The following is a 15413-nucleotide window of genomic DNA, read 5'->3' as shown; positions in this document are numbered from 1 at the left end:
TTGTATGTGTGTTATGTCTGGTTGTGTGTCTGCATGTTTTGCACTGAGGACCAGAGAACACGGTTTCATCCGATTGTCCTTGTGCAATCAAATGACAATAAACTTGACTTGATTTAAGAAACACAGGAGCTCAAGATTGTACTTGTGTAGCTGGAGCTGTGAGACAGCAGAAATATTAGAGCCTCCCAAGGGGAGCTTTGTGGTCAATTTGAGAGCAAATCATTTGCAATATTATGGGAAAAGGGTGAGGGAATGGGATTGGTGAACTAACTCAATGGGCCAAATGGCCTTCCTCTGTTTGATAGCATTGATATGATTCTATAATTTCACTGTGCCCTTCTTCGGGTCTCTGGGCTTTGCCTCTCCCTTTCTCAGGGTAGATAGTGTGAAGATGTTTCATCAGGTTGTAGTTATCTTGAACTCGGGTGTGGGGAGTGGGAGGGGAGGAGGTCATCATCTCAGGGCAAGGAGATGAGACGCGGAGGTATTTCTTCCCTCAGAGGTTGTGCTTGTAGGATGTTCTACCCTTGAGAGATGCGTGCTAAATCAACTGAGTATATCCAAATGTAACACCTGATGGATCAAATGGCCTGCTTCTGCTCCTATTTCTTATGGTCTTGTGATCTTGTGGGCCTAGTATGCTTCGTATATGCTCTTCATAATCAATATGACAATTGTTCTTTTGCCATTACACCCTTTCTCTTTACTATCCCCATTTCACTAATATCTGAAAATGCATTAATTCTGGCTTCCATATATTCATTGATTGAACCTTCATAGCTCTCCAGAGTTTTAAAAAATCCAAAGACTCACTGACCCATGGGTGAAGACATTTTCCTCTCTCTTTGCCCGTCATGAAGGGAACTTCATGTTTGACTGATCTATTGGACTTTTTTATGAGCTTATGACTAATAGAATGGATAAAGGGAAACCAATGGATGTGGTGAATTTTGACTTTCAGAAGCCCTTTGATATGGTCCCACACAGGAAATTGGTCAATAGGTTAGAGCACACGGGAATTTGGAGCCTAGTGTGCAGTCTGGTTGCCACATTTACAGGAAGGATGTGGAGGGTGCTGAAGTGGTTCATCAGGATGTTGTGTGGATTAGAGAGTATTAGCTAGCCAGAGAGGGGATTGGGTAAATTGGATTGTTTGCTCTCAAGCATCAGAGGTTCAGGGGATGTTTTGCTGGTTCCAGGGTAGTTTGTGGTTAGGGATGGTGGTGGTGGTGGTGGTGGGGAGGGGGAGTTCAAGAGCCTGGGCACTGTAGGGGACCCACATTCACCTGTAGACATTTTCCTTTTTGAATGTCTTTAGTGGACAGATTTTTGCATTAATGAGTCCAGGTACAGGGGAACAGGAGATCTGAGGCCAAGATCAGATTAATCTTGATATTACTCTCACAGACAAAGAATTGCTAGATGAACTCAGTAGGATAGCTCAGTGGTCTTGTAAACCAGGAGTCGCGAGTTCATTCCTCGCTGGGGCCTCATTTCTGTGTGTGGTGCTGGACAAAATGGCAATTCCATCTTCCCAGACAAAATTAAAGGATTTCATGTAGGCTACATTTTAAATGTCGTATTTTGTGACAGTAATGAAACCTTTACCAGTGTCCATGGACGCTGTCTGACCTGCTACATTCTCCCAGCAACTCTTTGCTCAGAATTTCAGTATCAGTAGCTGCTGTGTTTCTCTATTGAACTGACTAAATGCCCATGCAGGTCAAAGGCCTACCCTTTGTCTTCTTCCTTCTGTCCTTCTCCTAATCGGACAAATCTCCTTGCACTCCCAGGATTCTAATCTCTTGGACATCCTCAATAGCTGTTGTTGCCGACCTTGATTTTCAAAGGCATCCTGAAGGTGACCTCCTGTTATGACAAAATGTGTTGCAACTTTACTCTGACTTATCTCTCTGGGCTGCCCACTAATACAGTCAAACCCCCAGTATCCGGCACGTAGGGGGCTTGGTAGATGCCGGATAAGTGTATTTTCTCTGACTTCTCTGACAAGGCCTAACTAATACACCGGCATTAAGAATACACTGTTTAAAAGACAAAAATACTATTCTGTACTTACACGGAACAAACTTCACTTGCATGAATATATAAAACTTAAAGCATTTTACTTTATTTTCAGTCATATTCTTTGAAAACATTTAACCGTCGCTGCATCTGCAGGTTCCTCCCCCTCCACGGGGCCGCCCGAAAGATGAACAATAACATTATAGATAATTAACACCCCACCTCTCCCAAGTTTACAGATGAAGCCTCTGACCAGGGTGACTCTTATTACGCAGGGATAAGGAGACACTTTAAGAGAGTCGACCCAACGGCGAGCGGCATCAACCAGCTCTTCACCCTGGGCATTGCCATTTAATTCAAACACAACTTTATTCAAACAGCTGCTATGAGCAAAGCCCGACCAAGGCCCTCTGCTGGCTGAATATTTGCTCCCATCTTCACCAAAGGTTTTTGTGTAACTTCAGAGAACATTTACATTTACAATTTTAAACTTAAGTTTTTTTTTACCTATTATTTTGTTCTTATTTATTTTCCTCAATTTTATTTTTGCCAGTTGCTTGAATTCCGGATAATGAGGGTTTTATAGTATTGAAAGACAGAATGAACCTGGCTCTCAAATGAACAGATTAGGTTGGTTCTCTCGTTTAGAGAAGAAGGATAAAAAGTGGAGATAGAATGATCACAGAGAGATAATTATGATAATGAGCCACAAAGTCTTTACTTGCTGCAGTCGAACAGGTATTTCATTAAAAACTACATCTATACATCAAATTAAAAATAGATAATAAATACAAAATATATGCAGTTTATAAATATTCACAGTTACCATAGTGCAGGAAAAAAAAGTGGTAACAGTGCAGACAATCCTTTTGTCATTTGGAGTGGGGCGGTTCAAAAGCCTGATAGCTGCTGGAAAAAGATGTCTCTATTTTGGAGATAGAGCACAACTAGTGAACGTCAATATAAGAAAGTCACCAGGAAATCTAATCAGGGTTTTGAAAGAAGCTCTTTGACTCAGGGAGAGGTGAGAATGTGGAACCCACTTGCACAGGGACCATCAAACTGAAGGGTTTAGATCTATTTAAGGACCAAGGAAGAGGCCAGAGAGATTTTGTAATGATCGGTTTACATGGAGAAGGCCCAGTTGGAGTACAGTATTAGTTCCCACATGAAGTGGTGGGGCTGAATGACCTGATTCTTAATTTAAAAAAATGTAGACATACAAGCCCTTTCAACCCACGAGCCCATGCTGCCCAATTGACCTACAACCCCCTGAAAGTTTCAAACTGGAGCCCCTGGAGGAAACCCACACAGACACAAGGAGAATGTACGAATTACTTACAGACAGCGCGGGATTCAAACCCCGGTCCCAGCCCCTGGCACTGTTACAGCATTGCACTAACTGCTACACTAACCGCGCCACTTATATTCCAAGTAGGAAGGCAGGTAAGGATTCATCTAATGCCAGTATGTGCAAGTGCAGCTGGAGTGAAACAGATGCGCCGTGGAAAGTATCCTGTCTGGATTCATCGCTGTGTCGGATGGGGCACTTCCGTCCAAATCCACAGGAAACTGCAGCGAGTGTTGGACGCAGCTCACACCATTGCACAGGCCAACCTCCCCTGCATCGACTGCAACTTCACCTCCCGCTGCCTCAACAAAGGAGCCCACTCACCCGTCATATACTCTTCGCTCCCTCAGGTAGTTTGAAAACACATGCCATGAGAGTCAAGGACAGTTTCTTCTCCTTTGTTATTAGACTCTAATGTGGACCTCAGTAAAAAGATGCTTTAACTGAACCTTATCTCTATAACACCACATTCCACACTTCTGTTTTGCTTTCTCCAAATGTTGTACTTAAGCATTGGTTGGGGTGCCTGGATAGCACACTAAACAAGAGTTTTCACTGTATTTCGAGGCACATGACAATAGAATCCAATCAATACCCCTGACATCAGCTATGACTCCTGGAAACCAGGCAGCCGAGGATTTGGGCAGTAACTCAGCTAAGCCAAAGCAGATAATGTCCACTAAGGACATGCAGAGTAACACATCACTGCAACCCCTGACCATCTCAAATCCTTGCCCATCCTCTCCCTCCATCCAACCCCATAATGCCACCCTGCAAAACTGAGGAAAGCAGGGACATAGGAGCAGGACCAGTGTCTGGCCTGTCAAACCTTCTCCGCTTCTGAAAGATCATGACTCATCTGACTGTGAACTCAGCTCCACCTCCCTGTCTTTTGCCCATAACCCTTAGTTCCCCAAATGTGCAAAAATCTATTTAACTGTAACTTCAATACATATTAAATGGCAGCCTCTTCCTCGGATGGAGAATTCCACATTCACTAATCTCTACGAAAGCACTTCCTCCGCATTTCCTAAATCTACTCCTCAGAACTTTGAGGCGATGTCTTCAATTTCTTAAAACTTAGACATGCATCACAATAACAGGCCCCTTTGACCCATGAGCCCGTGCTGCCCATTTAATGGACAACCCTGGTACATTTTGACGGGTCGGAGGAAATCCATGCAGACTTGGGGACAACGTATAAACTCCTTACAGACGGGACTGGATTCGAATCTGCGTTGCTGGCGCTGTAACAGCGTTGCTCTGATCGCTACACTAACCGTGCCACCACAGAGTTCCCTAGTTCTAGTAGACCAGGTGCTGTAGGTTTCTGTGAGGGGTGCTGGGCAAAGTGGTGACTCTCTGTCTGCCTTACAGTAGACAAAGTTAAAGCTACGTGTCAATAATGGAACCTTTACCTTATGCACCCTCAACCATGTCCCCTAGTTCCAGTAGACATAGCTTCAAGTAATCACTTGGTTCCCTTGCTGACCCTTTCTTGGTTCTAATTGGCTCTGGAAATGGCCGTGGAACTCAGAAGACATCACAAGCCACCTGTGGAATCTGAAATGCAAAAGGTTAGTGGTTTCAGTCTTGCCTGACACCATGCTAGATGCCTTCACTTTGCACAAATTAAAGGTGCTGCAGTGCATGGCAATGCTGTCAGCAACTGACCACACATCATTGTTGATGATGACAGTGACAGAGACTAATCTAGTGATTTACTTAAGGTAGAAGCCAAATACTGAAGATGTTGGAGATCCAAAATAAAGAGAAAAATGTTTCAAACACTCGGCAGGTCAGGCAGCAACTGTAGGGAGAGAAACAGTTAATGTTTCAGATTCCTGACCTATCATGAAACTGCAGAGTCCGGATCACTGATTTCCTCAAATGCACTTTCTTATTTGTTCTCTGTTATTTATGATGGTGACAAGGCAGTATTTATTGTTGTCACAAGATGGTCTGAAAGAATGTCATATTTACGTAGAGTCTTTCAAGACATTCCAAAGCAATCTGCAGACAATGAAGTGCTTTTATTGAACTGTTATCTCTGTTGTGGCTCTAAAAGCTGCTGCCTGACATCTCCTGAGACCTACATTCAGTCCCAACCTTGGGGCTGTCTGTGAGAGTTCTCACATTCTCCCTGTGAACACTTGGCTTTCCCTCTCCCCCCCCCCCCCCCCCCCCCGCCCCCACACCGATGCTCCTGTTTCCCAAAGCTGTGGGTTAATTGGCTGCTGTGAATTGCTTCCAATGCCTGAGTGAGGGGTGCAATCTGGGAATATGAGGGAACAAATGAGGGCCAGCATAGGATCACTTTAAAAGATGCTTGAAGGATGCACCCAAGTTGATGGGCCGAAGGATCTGTTTCCCGGCTGGGCAATTCACTCTATGACCTTGTTTTCAATAGCAACCAATAAAGGCTAGATTTTTGAAAGGCCAGATTGAGAAATAAATTTTACCTGGAGCAAACCATCCTTGAAATGGCGCTGTGGGGTCACTAACACCCAAAGAATATACCCAACAGGTCCTAGGTTTAACATCCCTTCTGAAAGGTGCACCTCTGACAGCTTGTGACTGGCAGTGGGAGTTTTAAACTAGTTCTCAGGTAAAGGCTTGAGCCAGAGCTTTTAGCCTTGACAGCAAGAGGAGATGACCACCTCAGCTCAGCAATAACTCCCAGGAAGCTTTGTGGATGATAAATGTCCTTCATTTTCATCTCCAGCAATGACCGTGGCAGACAGTCGCCAGACATCTGTCTCCACCTATCATGGATTACAAAGAATGTACATCTACAACAATCTGAGCAAAGTTCAGTCAATGGGCCAACACAATAATCAACAATTCTCTTCATAAAAGGCTATAAAATCGGTCTCAGCTTCCATTGATTTTTTGGCATAACTGATTGAAACAAATGCATACACTTCATCATTTATTTATTGGCTGCTCTGCTTTGCTTTAACGCTTGCTGGAGCTCCAATCTTTTTAGTGCAAAGGCTTTGCAATTGGTTTTGACCAGATATTCACCTTGTGAGGGCCTCACAAGACTTCTGAGAGGTTGGGAGGAGGACTCTAACCAGTAGAGCATCAGGAGTTTGAAAGAGGAATGTGGAATACAGAATTTTCTGACTCATTTGCTGTCATTATCACAGGATTAAGAGCTTCCCATTGGTGGCTCAGTGTTCGTGCTGACCCAAGGGATGCGGTCAATCATTGTGGGGTGCTGAGTTGGCCCATCGCAGTCAAAGCAAGTGCATGAAATATTCCAAATGAATGTGTTGTTGCCAGTAAAATGTAAGTCAAGTCAGGCCAGATTCTAAACATTTCCAGCCGTTTGTGTTTTCAATTCAGGATCTTTGGCTCTCATATAATGTCCCAAAGGTTTTAGACGCAAGTCCCTCGGCAGATAATGGAGCATATAGTCTCGGCTGACATTGCAATTCAGGACTGAGGGAGTATGGCATTACTGGGCACACCGTCCTCAGATACAAGGCCAAATGGAGGCCCTACCTTCCTTCTCAGAGTGACTTAAACAATCCCATGGGACTACATTGTTGAAGAGCTGAATGTAAATGGTTCAAATGAATCATCTGCTTATTTATTACAGTATCTGTAACGTTTATAGAAGGTTACTGCAAACAATTTGACCCAAAGGATAGACTAATGCTTTCACTGCAAAGTAAGGGTGGTAGGGATCCCAGCCTCAGCATGGAGCTATTGGTCTACCAGGAAGTAGTGAACTCTGCCCTCCCAAATGCTTAGTAGGCGTAGACTATCCATGGCAGGCAACTCAAAGCACTTGAGAGATATCTCTGATGTGACTCGGCAAAAATCCTACAAATTCCACTGGAAGGATACATAAACCAATGTCAGTATCCTCTTTGAGAATATCATCTCCTACGAGCGAGGCCCTAAATGCACTCTGCCGGTTCCAATGAGAAGTTTTCTTGCCCCGTACAAGATTTCTGAAACAGATGCTCTTCTGAGCTCTGTCAGAAAATTGGATTGTCTGGTGGACAGAGGAGATGAACAAGAACAATGAACAAGTCAGTGTTTCATACACAGAAGTGCTAGAGAAACTCACCAGGTAATGCAGTGTCCGTAGGAAGTAAGGATAATATAACCAACATTTCAAGCTTGAGCCTTTCTTCAGGGTATGAACAAAAACAAGTCCGAGTATTGTGTGCAGAGGTTGGGAGGTCAGAAGACATTGGTGAGGCACCAGTGGGGCATTGTGTTATGTTTTGGTCACCATGCTACAGGAACGATATGGTCAAGCAGGAGAAGGTGGAGAGAAAAGTTCCAGGTGTATCACTAGGGTTCAGGGGCCTGAGCTATAAGGAGAGGTTGAGCAGGCTGGAGCTTTATTCCTTGGAGTGCTGGAGGATGATCGATAGAGGTGTACAAAATCATGTGAGGGTGAGTTCACAGACTTTTTGTCCAGGATAGCAGGAATCGGTAACCAGAGGACAGAGGTGAGGTGGGGGGAAGAGATTAACAGAAACCCGAGGGATAACATTTATTCCACAGAGGATGGTAGGTGTATGGAATGGGCAGTCAAAAGAGTTGTAATGTTTAAGAAAAGGATACATGGATAGGATGGGTTTAGTGGGTCAAACGCAGGCTGATGGGACTAGTGCGGGTGGGACATTTTAGTTAGCATGGGCAAGTTAGACCAAAAGGGCCTGCTTCCACACTGTCTGACTCTAAGAGTATTCTCAATCCTTGGCCCATGGTCATTCAAAGTAGACAGGGGGCACTTGGAACGATATTGAAAAGCTTGAGGTCAAGGGCAAAAGGAAGCCTAGTGTAAAAAACAATGGTGCTGATCACTCTCAGACCAACTACTCACTAGCTACCAGTTGGGTCCAACCTGTGGCAGAGTCTGGGGTGTTCCACATTGGCCCCTCAGTAACCACAGGAGATGGAAGGTAGGGCCTCCATTTGGCCTTGTATCTGAGGACGGTGTGCCCATGATGCAGAAAGACTGGCCGAGGAAGAGAGAGAAAGCGACCCCTCCAATTCTCCCTTGGTGCAGACGACACAACATTTTCAAAGGACCGGCCAGTTGGAGTGGATGATAGGTGAAGGTAAATGACAGATGCAGTGGTGGTGCAGAGCAAAAGGAGGTGGAACCAGAGAAAAAAGTTAAAAAATTGGCTTGGAGGAGATGGGAATAGCAGAGACAGGATTAGATTGGCAGGTGTTCAGCGGAGTGTGGAGATCTGGAAGATCTTGAAGTACAGTTCCCTAAAGTTATGCTTTGGCTGCAGAGGGTAAGAGGTCGGGGAGAGAGAGGGCAGGAGAGAAGGGACACTGGTTTTAAAATGGCACATAACTAGTTATATGGTGCGACGCTGGAGAACTGAATTATAGGGTAGAAGAGCAAAGCAACAGAGAAAGGAGTCATAGAGTCACACATCAGAGAACCGGGATTTCAACCCATCTTGCCCATGCCAACCCAGTTGGCATCCTGGCCTGGTCCTATTTGTTTGCATTTGGTCCATATCCTTCCAATCCAAGTGTCTTGAATGTCGAAATTGTACCCACTTCCACAGTTTCCTCTGGCAGCTCATTCCAGATATGGACCACCCTCTGAGAGGAAACATTGCCCCTCAGGTCCCTCTTAAATCTCCCCCCCCCCCACACCTTAAACCTCTGCCCTCTTATTCTAGTAAACAAGTGGTAGCAAGAAAAAAGGATTGAGGATTGTTGCCAATGGAACTGGGATCAGTTGCAGAGATATCTAATTATCTTGAAGCAAATTTGACTGGCTGTGAAACTCCCTCCTTAAACATGCAGAAGTAAATTGTCACACGATTACTTATTTGAACAGAGCTACAGTCTGGCAGATTGTCACAGAGTCACCCGGTGAAAAATTAGCGGCTGTCTTGACTTGCATTTGACATCCTCTGTGGGACTAAGATTAATTATTTGACAACAGAATTGCATTATGGAAAACTAAAATAATCCCTTGCTAGAATACAAACTGGGTTGTGTAAATTGGAAGCAGCATTACGGGGCCACTGTGGGAGCTCTCCTGTGATGCAGCCTGGCGATCCTTACACGGGCACTTACCAACTGCAATGAGGGAAGACATCAGGAACTTGTTTGTCAACTTCCTGCTCGGTGTGCTTTTCCTTGCCGTGTGGTGAGAAGGTTGCAGGATCCATGTTAACTTCCTTATGCCAGCTCACTATCTTTCCTTGCGACTGGCTTGTTAAATAAAAATACACCATCATGAATCCCTTACAATCTGCAGAAGGCAGGGTGGAGTGAAAACGGGAAAGAGGAGAGAAATGAGATATCCCACCCCCCTCCACCCCCCCCCCCCCAACAGTGTGGTGCTAAACCTCATACCTTGATGGTTCTGTATCTTTATCTTTGCTCTACAGTATAAAGTACATGCTCTGACCTGCTGAGTTTCTCCAGTGCCATGTTTTTACTTCAATCATGGTGTCTGCAGACCCTGATGTTTTACTCCTGACCAAGAGTTTGGATGAACTCAGAAGCTGAGCTTGCTCTGCTTTTAAGAGTTGGCTTGGTAAGGCCAGGGGGCATGGTTTCCAGTCTCACTCCAGAGACTTGAACTAAAAAATTGAGGCCAAAAGTCCAGTCAAGAACACAGTCAGAGATGCTGTCTATTGGTGGTGAAGGTGAAAGAGCCCATGGGAGTATTTAAAGAAGAGCGATGGGCCCTGGCCAATATTTATTCAGCATCAGACCTGGTGAGCAGCACCTTGGTGTTACTGGGATCAACAAGCACACACCCTCCCTGCGACCACTGTTCAGCAACTCCGAGTGTCTGCCAACACTTTGGGACACTGCGAGGCTGTAAAAATACATTCCGTCTTTTATTGCATTGACTTTCAAGAGATGGGCTTGAGATGAGCCTAAAAAGAGCTCTTGCAGCATAAGCTTTAGCTTGGGAAACTCAGCTGTCCCAGACAGCAGGGAAACAAAAATAACACACAACAGAAAAGAACCCTTTGAAGGCAGCACCACTCAGGGTACAAAGTCTTTGTCCTGCCCCTGATCTTTATGCCTGGACTAAATAGCTCCAATAAATCAGTCACTTTATTCCTGCCTACTTGAAAGATTCACTTTCCCTTGTGGCAGGGAAATCAAATAATGGGATGAAATGATTCCCTGTGCAGAATGAATATAATTAAAAAAAACAAAGGGTGCATAATTTGAAACTTATAAGACTGCTTTCATGTATTTGGGTTAACAGTTCAAAAAGAAAGCATTCCAACAAACAATTAAGTCTAGTGTTTGATAAAAGAGATTGGACATTCTCCAAAGCCTCTCTTGGCAGTAATCAATGGGAATGGAGTGAATGGGCCCAACTACAAGTAATTGCAGCTTCCTCTCCGATTGTGTTCACCAACAACAACCCCTTCCCCAACCACAGCCTCCTCCCCTCCTTACCACCACGCAATCCCGTTGCGCAATGTATCCTTATGTGGGAGAGAGTAAGCTAATTAGTGGTGAACCAATCAGCGTCTGCAGCATCAATGGGGCATTAGAATCCAGGACCTGTCTTTGCCAGGAGAGAAGTAAAACACAAAAGGCTCCAGACACCGTGGTTGAAGTGAAAACACAACGCTGGAGAAACTCAGCAGGTGAAAAGGTGTACTTGATGTAGCGACGTTAAACCTATGTTTCGGGCTTGAGCCCTTTTTCAAGATATGAAAAAAAATGCCCCGTCACTTCTTCATACCTTGATGAAGAGCTCAAGCCTGAAACATTCGTTATGTATCTTTATCGTTGCTATATAAGGATGCCATGGTTGGCATAGCGGTTAGTGCAACGCAGTTACAGCACCAGTGATCAGGACCTGGATTCGAATCCCATGCTGTCTGTAAGGAATTTGTACGCTCTCCCCGTGTCTGCATGGGTTTCCAGTTTCCTCCCACTGATTGAAACGTACGGGGGTTGTAAGTCAATTGGGTGTAATTGGACAGCACGGGATTGTGGGCTGAAATGACCTGTAACCGTGCTGTAAGTCTAAATTTTAAAATGTATAAAGGACACTGTTTGACCAGCTGAGTTTCTCCAACATTGTGTTTTGACTTTGCCAGAGCTGCTCTGGGCTCTGTGGGAGTTAAACACAGTACATATATTTAAAACTGTTTTTTAAACATTTTTTTGGAACCATTTTATTTCTTTAGTTGGAACAAAGTTGGAGATGCTCAGCAGGGTGAGGAGTTTAGAACTGGGAGGTTAAACAGCAAAATCACTGACCCCAGAGTTCTGGCCATTGAAAACAGGAAACCCCAAAATTCAGCTCCCGCAACTAGCTTGACACACCTTCCAAGTGCAGCGCTATGGCTGCAGTCTGTGCTGTCTCCAAGATGAACCATTAGAATATCTTCTCCCTGACTGATCACAAGATATAGGAGCAGAAGCATGCCCTTCGGCCCACTGAGTATGCTCCGCCATACTAATAATGAGCTGATCCATCCTCCCACTCAGCCCCACTTCCCGACTTTCTCCTCGTCACCCTTGATGCCCTGAATAATCAAATACCTGTCAATCTCTGCCTTAAATACATCTAACGACCTCGCTTCCGCAGCCGCCTATGGCAACAAGTTCCACAGACAATTGTGTACAGTTCAGATTCAGATTTCAGATTTATCGTCAGCGTATATACATGACATCGCACACAATCCTGAGATTCTTTTTCCTGGTAGTGCAAAAAAAAACTGTTCAAAACGTACACTCGTAAACAAATAAAGAACTGTTAACAGATACAGATCTGGTCAAAAAGCTGAAAAAAAGTTGGAAATTAAGATGGAAAGCGTGCAGGAAAGGTTCATGAGAACATTGCCAGGACTGAGGGTCTTGAGTTACAAGGAAGGGCTGGATAGGCTGAGACGTTTTGCCCCGGAGCATAGGTGGCTAAGGGGAGGACCTTGTAAATAGTCACAGTCTTTTCCCTAAGACTAGAGGGCATGTATTTAAAGTGAGAAGGGAAAGATTTGAAAGAGTCCTGAGGGGCACTTTCTTCATTCAGAAGATGGCAGATATATGGAATGAGTTGCCAGAGGAAATGGGGACAATTGTAATGTTTCAAAGTCATTTAGACGGGACAGGAAAGATATGGGTCTAATGCCTGGACAACTTTGACAACAGGGTCTGTTTCCTTGATGTGGACTTTGGCAACAGGGTCTGTTTCCTTGATGTGGAACTGTGATGAGAAAGGATGTAGGAGTTGTGAAATTCAGAGCAGAAAGTCACGTCCAGCAGGTGGGGTTGGGAGTGCCCTCCACTCCCAGAGAGAAAAGCAGAAAGCAAGGACATCGATATCATAGAGGGACAGAGCTGACGTTGTAGAATTCAGCATGTATTCCAGATGCTGCAGTGCTTTCCGGACAGAAGATGTGCTGCCGGTCCTCAAACTTGAGTTTGGCCTTCACTGAGTATCTTGGCTGTCCAGCATGGGCGGCTTTGGTTTTGATTTTTAAATAGGAATGGGAATGACAAACCCTTGCGTCTGCTTCACAAGTGGGTCTAAAAGGGGCTGAGGATCCCTCTACAGAATGCTTGAGGAATCACTGGTAAATTGCAGCAAAACAGGCTGATGCAAAAGGATTTGTGCATCAAACAACGTTACACCAAGCCCCATTGACAACTCTCAGGGTTTTGAATGGTCTTCTAATTACACCACTATTGCTATAATGGGGAACCTGTTTTGATAGGTTCAAACACTCCTGGATTGTTCCATTGACAGCAGGAGTGAATAGCACTCCATCAACAAGTGCTGACAAAGAGAGGGGCACCCAGTGTTCTCCAATGCAGAGAGCTAGTCCAGATAGATGAGGCTTTATCCTTCCCTTCCCCAGAATTATGGAATTGTGAAGGTAGGGGAAGAGAGCACCAAAGGGCCATAAAAAGGCTGATCAGATCCTTTGAGTCTGTCCTACCGGTTAACGAGACCTGAACCTTAACTCTATGGACCCCTGGACCCCCACAGCAGGGAAACAGGCCATTTGGTCCATCGTCTCCTCCCATTTACACTCACCCTCTTCTAATCGCATTTGATTCTGCCTCCATCCCATGGACTCTCCTCAAATGTTATCACCCACTTGACACAGTGTGCAATTCTCGGCAGCCAATTAACCAGATGACCTGCTCATCTCCCACATTCCCAAAGATGCATGGGTAGGTAAGATGCCCCCGAGTGCATGGGTGAGGGGGTAAAATCTGTGGGATGTCGATGAGCGTGTTGGGAGGGTGAAAGATGGGATTAATATGGATGGAAGGGCCTGTTCCCCTGCTGGATCTGTGTAGGAATCGATAGCATCCGGAGTTTAAAACCTGGTACTAGTATGTTGACGTTGAAACTACTGAATTGTTATCTGGTTCATTAATGTCCTTCGGAGAAGTTCATCTGCTATCCTTGTCCAGTTTAGCTGATATATAATCAAAACACAGAAATGCTGGAGGAACTCAGCTGGTCTCGCAGCGTCCATAGGAGGTAAAGATAGGTGACTGATGTTTCGGGACTGAGCCCTTCCTCAAGGTATGAGCAAGGTTTCACTGGCTGATGGACAAAGTTACAATGAACTGCCTTTGATTTTTTTCTTTTCCTTGTACTATTTTTATTAGCTCTAAGGTTGTTGTAGCCGAAGGATGGTCATGGGGACGAGCTCCCACTGTTGCACAAATGTTCTTCAGGGCCTGTGCCTCAAACAGCCTCTGACAACCAAGTCCAACTCTTGACCTTCATGTATGGCATAGATCTTATGCCAGGAGAAGGGGCAAAGTCAGGCCACTGGCACCTTGATTCCAGTTGCTCCAGGCAGATGGGGCTCGTTAACCACGGATGAGGGAAAACTCCGACTTCAAACCTCCACTGCCTTGCGGCTATACCCGCTAACGGGAAAGGCTTTGGGAGTAAACCCCGAGGAAAAACCCGGACTCGGAGTCCCGAAGGCATCTGACTGCTGCACCCAGCATCGGGTCGGCAACTCCTGTGATGATGTTGGCACCAAACCGGTCGTTCCTTTGGACCTGTCATTAGCATGGGGGGGACACTGCAGGGGCAACAGTCGGATCTCCATATCAACTCTGCCCTAGCTTGTGCCTTGGAGAGGCCACTTCAGCTACTACCCAAGGTCAACCACAACCGACAGAGGCCACGCTATTTTTATTAATTTTATAAGGTGGTTTAAATAAATGTTTGCACAGTGATGCTGCCATAGAACAATATTGTGACATGTTCATGTCAATAAATTCTAATTCTGATTCTGAAGTACCAAGTACAGTGAGAAGGGTTCTTCTGCAAGCAGATTAATAGGTTATTCCTGGCATTTGTACAGCTGTATAAAGAGCACAATTTACAAAGTGGAGGTTTGCAGAGAAAAGGAAGATCAATTAGCTCCAAGGTAGGGCAGCAATATATTTGGCTTCAAATGGCCCAGCACACCGTTCCAACCGGGACCAACGGGAGATGTGGCGTGAAGCCTGATGCAATCAGTAACAAGCCCACTCTGTGGATGAGAAGATTAAAACATTCCCCAGAATGAAATTCAAAACCACAGGCTGCAGATTGAGTTGAGTTGGACCCCTGGAGACATCTGCCATATGACACAAGAGTCTGGGAGGTAATCCGGGCGAACCTAACATTTTCCCGACTTCCTGCTCTTGTGAACCAAAGGAGAGAGTGCCAGTTACCTAGAGCAGGGACAGATTCTGTTGCACTACCTCCCCGTTTGCTCTTCCTGTTGCTGAGAACCTCACCCACCCCATTCCTAGTCATAAACTGGCCAGAAACACAACTGAGCACCATGTATCAATATGATAATCATTTGAAACATGCTTGTTCACTTTGCTCCCTTCCTAAACCCAAATCCATCCAAGCACGGACAATTGTTGCTTTCTGTATTCTGTGTCGGAGCTGCGTAATTGGTCAGCCAAAGAAGGTGTAAGGTGCTCCTTCCATCCGATGGCCTACAGGTCACCCTTGGGCAAGGAGTAGCACCTGTGTAGCCTCCCAATCAGGGTCACGTGAAGCCACAGATTGCAGATGGTG

At 45.1% G+C, this 15413-nt stretch overlaps 1 long non-coding RNA gene across 1 annotated transcript; it reads right to left on the bottom strand.

The window, feature by feature from the left end:
* Positions 1-1783: 1783 nt before the first annotated feature.
* LOC138749465 (uncharacterized) lies at positions 1784-9577 on the bottom strand. Its single transcript, XR_011348668.1, has 3 exons — positions 9452-9577; positions 4792-4936; positions 1784-1869 (listed from the first exon to the last, which is right to left on the bottom strand). It is a non-coding gene; the product is annotated as an uncharacterized lncRNA (long non-coding RNA).
* Positions 9578-15413: the final 5836 nt, after the last annotated feature.

This window comes from Narcine bancroftii, chromosome 14, assembly GCF_036971445.1.
Source record: "Narcine bancroftii isolate sNarBan1 chromosome 14, sNarBan1.hap1, whole genome shotgun sequence".
Classification (NCBI taxonomy): Eukaryota; Metazoa; Chordata; class Chondrichthyes; order Torpediniformes; family Narcinidae; genus Narcine; species Narcine bancroftii.
This window is presented reverse-complemented; position numbering and strand designations above follow the sequence as displayed.